Raw genomic sequence first — 10,160 nt, forward strand, 5'->3', positions numbered from 1 at the left:
GCTGTTGACAACCCAAGCACGATGCTTAGTAATTCATGAATGACTGCCTCCCATGTATTTTGGATAAAATGCAGCTGGTAACACAAATGTTTTCCAGAGGCAGTCTTCAGAACCACCCTGATACCTGCTTTCAGAAGGAAGAGATATAAACTGCCAGGGGATTGTGTAGGTTCTGCTCTGCCTTGGGCCAGTGAAGGTGCAAAAATTTCTGACATTTCAGTTGCAGTAACTACTGGGCACCAGCTGCAGCACAAGCCGTATCTCAGGAAGACCAAGTAGCAATGAGGTTAATTCCATGCTGAGTATAGAATTTACTTCTAGGTTTCCCGTACTACCTAACTAATTGATGGGTGTGCACAAGCACACTTTATAGGTTGTTGATACAAATATAAAGGATGTAAGCATAGGGTTTAATGGACGCACCCATCCTGAAAACACAACAATTGCTGAGAACATGGTAGGTATGGTGGGCATTCGTGGAGTCCAGTTAGAAAATAATAGACTGAGTTCCGTCCAAATGACCATTTATCTTCAAGGCCATCTGTGCAAGGCATACCCCAGAGGCAATCAAAAGCTGCATTATTCTTCCTTATCATCTTGGAAGAGCACTCTGGCTTTAACAGGAGTCCTAATTTTGTAAAAGAGCAACAGCTCTCTGGGACAGTGAATTAACTTGTTCTGGATAAATAAATTAATTTTGTCCCTGAGTAAACTTTCCTGCAGCGATGCACTCTTATTTTTTCTTAAATTAACAGTCTAGTACTGTTGAGCTCTGAATTCACAAATATTTTGGCTTCTGTATCTGAGGTTTCTGTTTTTACTAATTTTTTAGAATTGTCTTTGGCTAGCTCGTGAAAATTTTGCTTACTTTAAAAGAAAATCTTGGAAGTACTTTTGCAAGGTAAGGGAGGCAAGGTGACTAAATGTGTGAAAGGCAGGCACTGCTGGCATGGCTTTGGGAGGTGCTCGGAGTCCTGGACTTCCTGCTGGACCTAAATGGCAACATATGGTCTTCTGGGACATTTCACTAGAGTACTGTGATTTCTGTGCCAGGTGGCATGACCCATCGCTATGTTCTTCAGACTGGGTACCCAGGGCTGAAGTTCAGCTTCAGATAGCCATTTCTGTCAGGTGTAGAAACTTTTATTCTTTTTTTTCCATAATTTTATTGAGAGACAAATAGCAATGAGATAGTTTCGAATCAAACTGGTAGAACAGTCTCAACAATTAACACATTGCATACTCTCTTCCTAGTGATTATTGGCTGTACAAGATGCGGACATGATATCCTATTTACAAACACTATTAGAACAAATCCCTCTATTCATTAAGAGAATGTAACTATATATCTATTCTAACCATTTTGAATATACAGATACAAAATGGACATATAGCCCCTTTTCTGTTTAGTTCTGTCATTTGAATATTATAGGTGTGTTAACTCAGCAAAATATTCTAAAAGAGTCCAGTAATCCATAATAGTATTGGGTCTTCCTCTTGACTGGCAATGTCAGAAATTGTTGACTTGAGTTCCCTACAGCTCAACATAACAGCATGGCTTTACTTCTTCTATTTCATTTTTATACTTTTCTGCTGGATGGTTAAGACCAAGGTAAAGCAGGACCTATGCAACAAGAGTTGTAGCTTTTGGGTCTGATAAGGTCAGTGAAATCCCCTCAGGATTTATCCTGAGATTCTGTACCTCAGATTGTAGAACCTTTGTCAGTGTCAGCCATGTGGATGAGTCACGGCCATTGCTTGGCCATTGTGCTCTCTGTGAAAGCCTGAGAGAATGTTTTCTCTCCATGTGACTCCCCTTAGGCAGAAACTTTTAAATATTGAGATTTTTGTTGCTGATATTACATGCTGATAGCTGCTTTGGTGCTGGGAGTCACCAAAACAAAACAGGCCAAGGCCGGCAAGACACCATGGGATGCTGCCTGCTGCAGCCTGTCCTTGCCCCACTCCTGTGCCCCTCCAAGCAGACTCCCACAAGATGGCAGCTGGTCTCAGAGACTGCAGATGGAAGGTGGCAAGTGAACTCTACACACACCCTCCACAGTTGGCGCCTCCCTCCTCCCCTCCTTGCGGGGCTCTAGGAGCCTCTGCTGTTGGACCGGCAAGAGGCTGCATCATCACCTCTCATCCTCCAATGCCACCCACCTTGTTTGGTTTCAATAAAACTCAAGCGCCAGTTCTGAGCCTAGAGTCCAGGATGCAGAGAAGCATTATAGGAAACGCATGGTGGGGCTGGCAAGCCATAAACAGCTTTCTAATTGACAGGGAAAAACTTGACTTGCCTGTGAAAACAGAGCAGAGGAAGCTAGTGAGGAAGATGAAAGCTGGCAGAGAAGTGCCGTCTTAGATGACAGAGCCTGAAGGATGTCTTCTGTACCTGAAATGGATCAGAAAGGTATAATCCCAGGGAGGAAAAGGAGAAAGGCAAAGAAGGGAGCCAGGCAAACACAAGGACCAGGCTGCCCCCTCAGCAAGCTGACCGCCCAGCCTCGGGTTGCCTTGAAGCTCTGGAAAGAGTTCTGGTGAGAGGACTGTACCCACCAGATCCACTGTGGTTCCCTCTGGCAGGAGTCTTAGTCTGCTCCATAATGCCATCATAGAATGCCTGAACATGGGTCTTTTAAATTTCATTTTCCCATATTTGTCTCAGGTGAAAAGTCCAAGATCAAAATTCCTGGAAATATACATTCTATACATCAACCCAGCTGCGAGAACCCTTCAGATGGGAAGGTAGAGAGCCAGCCCAAGACTCGGCTCGGTTCTTCCTGGTCATGCTTGGGACAGCACTGTGGTGTCACAGAAAGCGCACCATTCCCTTCAACGGTGCTTATACTCACAGCTCCATTATTTACTGCCTTTGTACTTTCAGACATGTTATCAAAGCTCTGAGATTTTTTTCTTCCTTCATCAGAAACTGAGCATAACAATAATCTTACAGTATTGTTATGAGAATCAATGAGAGAGCACATGAATCTCTTGGCACATAGTAGTTGTCTGAAAAACTGAAGCTCCTTCTCTAGTTTCTTACCACCATACTGAGGTTTAAACAACCTATAAAAGCTGTACTTGGGGCTGGGGAGAAAACTCAGTGGCATAAATGCCTGCGTGGCAAGTGCAAGGTCCTGATTTTGATCCCTGAAACCAGAAAAAAAAAAAAGCTGTATTTAATGCATACAACTTAATGAGTTTGAAGATGTGAATACATGTTTGAACCATAGCCAAAAATCTATGCCATGAGTATATCCATCACCTCCGAAAGATTCTTCTCCCATGTTTATTCATTTATCATTATTTGGGATAAAAATAACAACATAAGATCCATTCTCTCACAAAACTTTAAGTACACTATACGTTATAGTCTTCCATAGGGCTCTGCTCTGCATCTCTATGATTTATACTCATTTGTAAACTGAAATGCTGGCTGGTAACTCCAGCATCCACCTTGCCCAGTCCTGAGGATGGCCATTCCAATGTCTCCATGGGTTTCACCATGTTAGATTCTACGTGTAAGTGATATGATGCAGTGTTTGTTCGGTGTTTAGTTTGTTTCATTTACTTTAATATCTCCAGGGCTCATGGATATTGTCACAAATGTAAGACTGTTTTCTTCTTTACACCAAAAAAGCACTGTATAGTATGTCGAGGCCACGTGGCCTCTATCCGTTCATTCATCAATAGACAGAGCGTTTGGGTGTTGTAACTATGATAAGCAGGAGAGAGCAGGAAGCGCTCTGAAGTCTAGATTCCTGGTTCTTTTGTTACAAACACAGAAATGGGCTTGCTGAACTCTATACTAGAGTGCTTTGGGATTTTGAGGAAGCTCCACAATTCCAAGGGCTCCACAGATACACCTTCCTGTCCCCTTGCCTGCCTTTGTCCTCCAGCCCTTGCCAGTAATGTCATCTTTTCTTCTTTGCAGTAATGCCATCATATATGAGACATTATCGCCTCTGTGCTTTTTGATTTGCACCACCCTGATAATTAGAACAATTAGGATACAAACCTTTTCTGTGTCCATTAGTATATTTTCTTTAGAGAAATGTCTCTTCGGTTCTTTTGATCATTTTTAAATCAAATTATTTGACTTGTTGTTATTGAGTTATTTGAGTTCCTCGTATGTTTTGGATATTAAAATTTTATCAGATATATGATTTTCAAGTATTTTCTACTAACATATAGGATAATTTTTCCTTTGGTTTATTATTTAATTTGCTATTCAGCAGGTTTTAAAAAAAAAAAACTTAATCCCAGTAATGTATTTGTGTTTTTACTACATATATTTTGGAAATCATTGGAAATTGTTACCAAGATGAATGGTTCAATGTCATTTTTTATTGTTTATTTACCAGAATTGGTTTTATTATTTTAGGTCTCCTCTGGCTCCAACTGAATTTTTACTGTATTACCTATATTTATTCTATTATTTTGTTACAATTATCACTTCTGGCTAGTAACTCCAGCATCTACCTTGGTAGTCTATCAGGTAGTCTATCAGTTGAGCTGGATAGCATTTGTTCTTACTACTTTTTAAAATTTTAGGAGCTAGGGAGATAGCTTGGTGGTCTAAGCAACTGCCTGGCAAGTTCAAGGACTCAAGTTCAATCCCTGGTACTACATGCTGAGCTGGCCCAGAACCCTGAACGAAACATGCCAGCACTAAAAACAGGTGTGGTGTTGCACGCCTATAATCCCAGTGCTGGGGAGGCTGACACAGGAAGATCACTACAGTCCAAGCTGCGTAGTGAGACCCTGTACCAAATTAATAAATAAGATTAAGATAAATAAATAAAATAAAATTTTATAGCACTACACTGATAATTGGTGTTTCCTAAACATAATCAGGTTTATTTTATAACAGTTAGCCACTGATTTCACCAAATATATGGAAACTATGCTGTGTGTGAAGAACCATAATGTCCAGCTACACAGAGATAAGAGAAGGGGCCTGGCTGTGGTACAATTTCAAGGACCAGACAAATGTCATGCTGTCCTCACTCTCTAGTCCTTCTGTCTATGACTGATGCGGGGCACTCAACAACTTAGGGGCCATTCTCTTGAGCTCACTCCATCAAGTGCAGTCTCCCCAGGACAGCCCCATCGTTACCAACCCCACAAAGGCCCCTGTTTGTAATGGAGGAATCTGCGAGCATTTGGCTGGAAGAGGGAGTGAGGATGCTGCCAACTGCAGGGTTGGGGGACGGAGCAGGATGGATGACCAAGGTGGTCCTCACCAGCTGTGCCTGAGAGAAAGTTATCAGGGATCTGCACTGCTGGGTGAAACAATTACTAACTTGAGGACAGAGAGTATGGCCTTCCCAGGACTCTTGGTAGCAGACAGAGTGCATCCCCTCCCTCTCTGACCCTGTGGGCACACATAAGCTCCGACAGCCTGCACCTTGCAGCACAGACTGTCCCAGCAGCTGGTTGGCTGTCTGGCTCCCCTCCCCAGTGTCCTCCTACTCCTGACTTGGGGACCAGGTTCTAATCGATAGGCTTCCCAGTGCTGGCTCTGCATGGCATTCATCCAGGAGCAAAGCCAGACAGAAACAGGGTAAGAGCTGAAGAGACCTACTGCCTGCAGTGGCTGAATTTGGTTGCCTGCCAGTCTGATTGTTTTGCTGGCATCCTACTGCCATCAGCTTCATCTCTGGAAAGCAGTGCTGACACTGATTGCCACAGCGTCACTTGGCAATAGCCAACTAATAAACACACACAGCTAAGCTCATTGTCGTAGGGAGAAGTATGCGCAGGTGTTTTAGGGATTCAACTTAACCGGGCAAGCTACTGTGACTCTCCTGAGGAGTCAGCAATATATAACAAGGGCTCTGGCCCGCAAGAAGCTTGTGGTCTAGTGGGGAAGAAGATTCCAATCAGAACCTGACCTTCTGCAGCCTCTAGAAATCTGGTTTAAGATCACATGCAAGTTGACAATTCCTAATATGCTACCAAATAAAATATTTATAGAAGAGATGTTTTCTCAAGTGCCATGGAATCCACACACAAAAAAGGTGCAGTTGATGCTGACCATACTGAGCAGGGAAGGAAGAGCTGCAGAACAGACCTGGCAGAGAGGCTGACTGCAGAGGGGCCAGTGGGCGGGAGAGGGGCGGAGGCTGGGCCTGGCACAGTCCTGCAGCTTGTGGAGCCTACAGAGCAGGCTGCAGTGAAGAAGACTCCAGACTACCCTGACCTCTGCTGAGAAACCTGTGCTGTGTGTTTTGTTCTACAGTGTTCCACAAAGGCCAGAGCACATGCCCAGTTGTGTTTTGAGCTGGGAGCCAGCTGCTGTGAGTCAAGGCACCTCCCTCCTGCCATGCCCGGAAAGCCCACTGCAGGGGAACCATGAGAGCAGGAACAGAAAGGCTGTGACCACTCTAAGCGCAGGGCCCAGAGGCTGCCCGTGGCATGTGACTAACTTGCAGCTGCCTGAACTCAGCCTACCTCATCCTCAGCTTTGGCAGTGAGAGACAGAGGCTTGGAACCGGGGGGGCTGCAGGCTGCACAATGGCACCGAGAGCCTGGAGACCTTGGGTGTGGGGCCTGAGCCTGTGCCCAGAGGGTGCTAAGCTCCTGGGCACTGTTTCCCTAGGTCAGTGCAGGCCCTGCCCAGCCTTGCAGGATGCTCAGCTCCTTGTGCACTGACTCATCTTCCTCCGCTGCACAAATATTTGTGGAATTCACTTCAGTGATTAAATCCTTTTGACAAAGGGAAAGGACTTCGCCATCCTCTTTATTAGTTATTCGATTTTCCATTTCTCAGTGTGGAGGTGGAAAAGAAGATGCAATAAAGGCAAACATTTTGAAATTGATTGTTTGCTTCTCTCCAGGGTAATTTCCTGGCAACTGACAAAATACACAGGCTAGGAGAAGCAGTCCCATTTAGTATAAGATCTTTTCTCTGAGTTTTTAGATTTAAAAATTTCTCAAGCCCCGATTTCCTTATTTTTTTAAATAAGAATGATAACACTAATGTCATGAGGCCTCGTTTGGGGCATGGTAGCATGCTGCCGAGCTCCAGAAGCCTGTACGAAAGGAAAAGGGTGCAGTGCTAGAGGGCAGGACCTGCCAGAGCGGAGCAGTGCACAACCTGAGCATACTGGCTGACGCCACGGCCCCGGCCCCACAACAGGGTCAGGGAACAAAGGCCACAAAGCCACACCGTAAACTGTGGAAGACTCAGATTCTCACAGCCCTTGCCCCAGACATCCAAAGAAATGCCTAGAATCCAACAATGATGGCCTGGCCAAGCCAGGAGCACAACAGAGCCAGGAACACCTTGAAGCAAATACACACCAGGAAACCTCACCACTTCAAAAGGGAATTCTTGCAAGCCCTCCGCCTGCACGGGGTGGGACTCACAGAGCACGGGTGGGTGACGGCAGCAGCAGGTGCATACCGCATGTGCTGTAGTGCTTAGTCCTGCTACCACCCCGAGTAGGTACTACTGTCACCCCAGCTCCCAGGGCTGCTCCTCAGCCCTAGCAGGGAGCGCACAGGAGCTCTCCAGAGCCCAGCTCCTGGCCACCTCCCTGGTGCGGCACAGCGCTGTGCAGGCCACCTGTGCAGGTCCCAGGCACCAGGAGAAGGGCAGAGCCACCAACTCCCGGTGCCACACTCTGCACATGCCAGAGCTCCTGGGAGGGGAGTGAAAACATCATACCAGGCTTCTGTCCCTCAGGGGTTTGCCCTGTATCTGAAGAAAGACAAAAACAAAAGCCAGATGGGAGACAATCAGAAAGCACCCTTGATCACAGGATCCCGTGCAACTGGCTATTTAGCAGAAGCAAGGGTCTGGGCTGTTCAGGGTCTCAGAGGGCAGAACTTGATAGGAGGAGGTAAGAAGAGGTGACTGTGTCCAAATGTCACTCCCTTAGTGTGGGACAGGATTGTGGGTGGGGAGATGAGGCACAATTGGCCTGATGCCAGTGACAGAAATACTATTTGTAAAACTTCATTGGAGGGAAGAAATTTGGATATGGTTGCACTATTTCTCTGCACAGCCACAACCCATTTTTCTTTTTTATTTCTACTTTGATGAAGGGTATGAGCTTTTCACATTGTCTCAAAATAAATAAACATGACTGATATTCCATAACACGCATGCCTGACTTCATGAAATATTTGCACCAGGTTTCAACCATTACTGAAGCCCACATCTCCTCAGGTCATTGTGATGCTATTCTTGGGGCTCACAGATACATCCTCTTCCTTCCTTCCTCCCTTCCTTCCAAGGACAGCTGTGGCTGACAGATGCAGATGCAGTGCGCTGCAAGCATCAGGCACGACTCCAGCGTTGACAGTGGAGCAGGCAGCAGGGTCCCATCAGCCCAAACACCAATAACAGAGACTCTGCAGACAGAGCAGCTCCAAGAAGACGGGACAGAAATGGTGGACAGCAGATAAGAAAGCATCCTCGCTCCTCCCCAGAGTCATTGTTACTTCCCCAAGCTGTGCAGCAGAGGTTTGGTCCTTGGTACACAGCCAGAAAAGGCGGGACTATACAGGAGACCAGCAAAGAGGAAATTAAAACAACAGCGCAGAAATTTGCCACGTGTGAATTTGTCCATAATTCTGCTGCCCCTTCACCTGAACTATTCCAGCCCTGTCAGGAAACCCTGGGTGCTTTTGATGGTCCTCCGACTGCTTTAGCGCAAGACATAAGGACCAATGTGGTTTGCTGTGTGGGCAGTGGTGCCCGAGCTTTCCCTAGACTACGCCCACCTGGTTTCCCAGATCCCACAGGCTGCTCCACCACAACCTGCCTGAGCCATCTGCAGGTCCTCCCAGAGCTCTTCCTCACAGCCCTCGGAGGGGAAGCTCCCATTTCCCCGTCCTCTCCAGTACTATTCCTGTCCTGATTCTCAGTGATTTCAAAATCGACATCATAGATCCTTCCACTGTTGTAGCCTTTCAATGACCTGGTATCTTCCAATGGTTCTGCACTTCCTGCTCCTTCTGAGAACAGATACTTGCTAACAACGAAGTCTCCTGACTGCTTCTCAGCCTTAATTTCAGATTCTCTTTTTATCTGTCTCACCTGTGCATCTTGGTCCTTTATTTCCTATAATATCCTCTACTATGACCTGAATTTTATGGCTTTATCTGGACTTAAAACAAGTCTTTTGGTCTTTTGCTCTCCTCAGTTCTCCACAGGATACTGTGGTTCCTCACTTTGATCTCTCCCTTGTCCTCCTACTCCTCATGAATCCAATTCTTCCTGCTGGACCTGTAAGGAAGCCAGGCCCTCTTTCTCCCTTCCTCCTAATTCCATGCAGTGGCTGATGAAGCTAAATAAAGTGTATGAGCCCAATCTGCACTATGGCTGGAGAAAAATACCCAGCTCATGCCATCAGGTACCCTGAAAATTCAGGATCATAAATTGTGACAGTTACTCTTGATTGTATTGAGTTGATGGCACTGGAGTTGTCCAAGAGGTTTGTGGAGCACACTGCTAGATGGTCATAGATGTGTGACCTTTAGTACTATGACCCGGTCCCTGCCCCCTTCCTCTCTTGTGCAGGGCCCTGCTCTGTTTGCTGGGCACCATGAGCTAAGCAGCTTTGCACCACCACACCCTTCTGTGTGATGGTCCTTCCTAGAAGACAACTGACCATAGACCAAGTCCCCTGAAACTGTATAAATCAAACCTCTTTTCCTTTAAGGATATCTAGTCTCAGCAACAGGAAAGCTGACAACTGTACACATGACGGATTCATGACCAGCACTGTGGGTTGACCAGCAGTCTTTCTCATTTCCAAGGATAGCCACATTACTGTGCTGCTCAGAGGTGCTTCATTCCTTTCATTCTCTTGAATGCCTCTAGGGACTCTTCTCTCATCTGCACTCTTGCCTGATTATGCTGCCTTTCATATCTATTTGTTTTTGTTTTTAAAAGGCAATTTAAAAGTTTTTTTTAAAAAAGAAAAGCATTAGAAACAATACCAAATTTCACTAAACAAAAGATAGGGATTCAACAATTGTTGTCATTTGGGTACTATTGTCTTCAGATTATGTATTCAGGTATAAGCATGCAAAATTGGTCCAAAAAGTTATGAAAAATTAAAATGGAGAGGGAAAAATTAGGAATTAACTACTCCTTTCAATAGACCAGCAGAAATCAGCAGCACAATTATCCAAGCTAT

This window comes from Octodon degus, unplaced genomic scaffold, assembly GCF_000260255.1.
Source record: "Octodon degus isolate 3935 unplaced genomic scaffold, OctDeg1.0 scaffold00019, whole genome shotgun sequence".
Lineage (NCBI taxonomy): Eukaryota > Metazoa > Chordata > Mammalia > Rodentia > Octodontidae > Octodon > Octodon degus.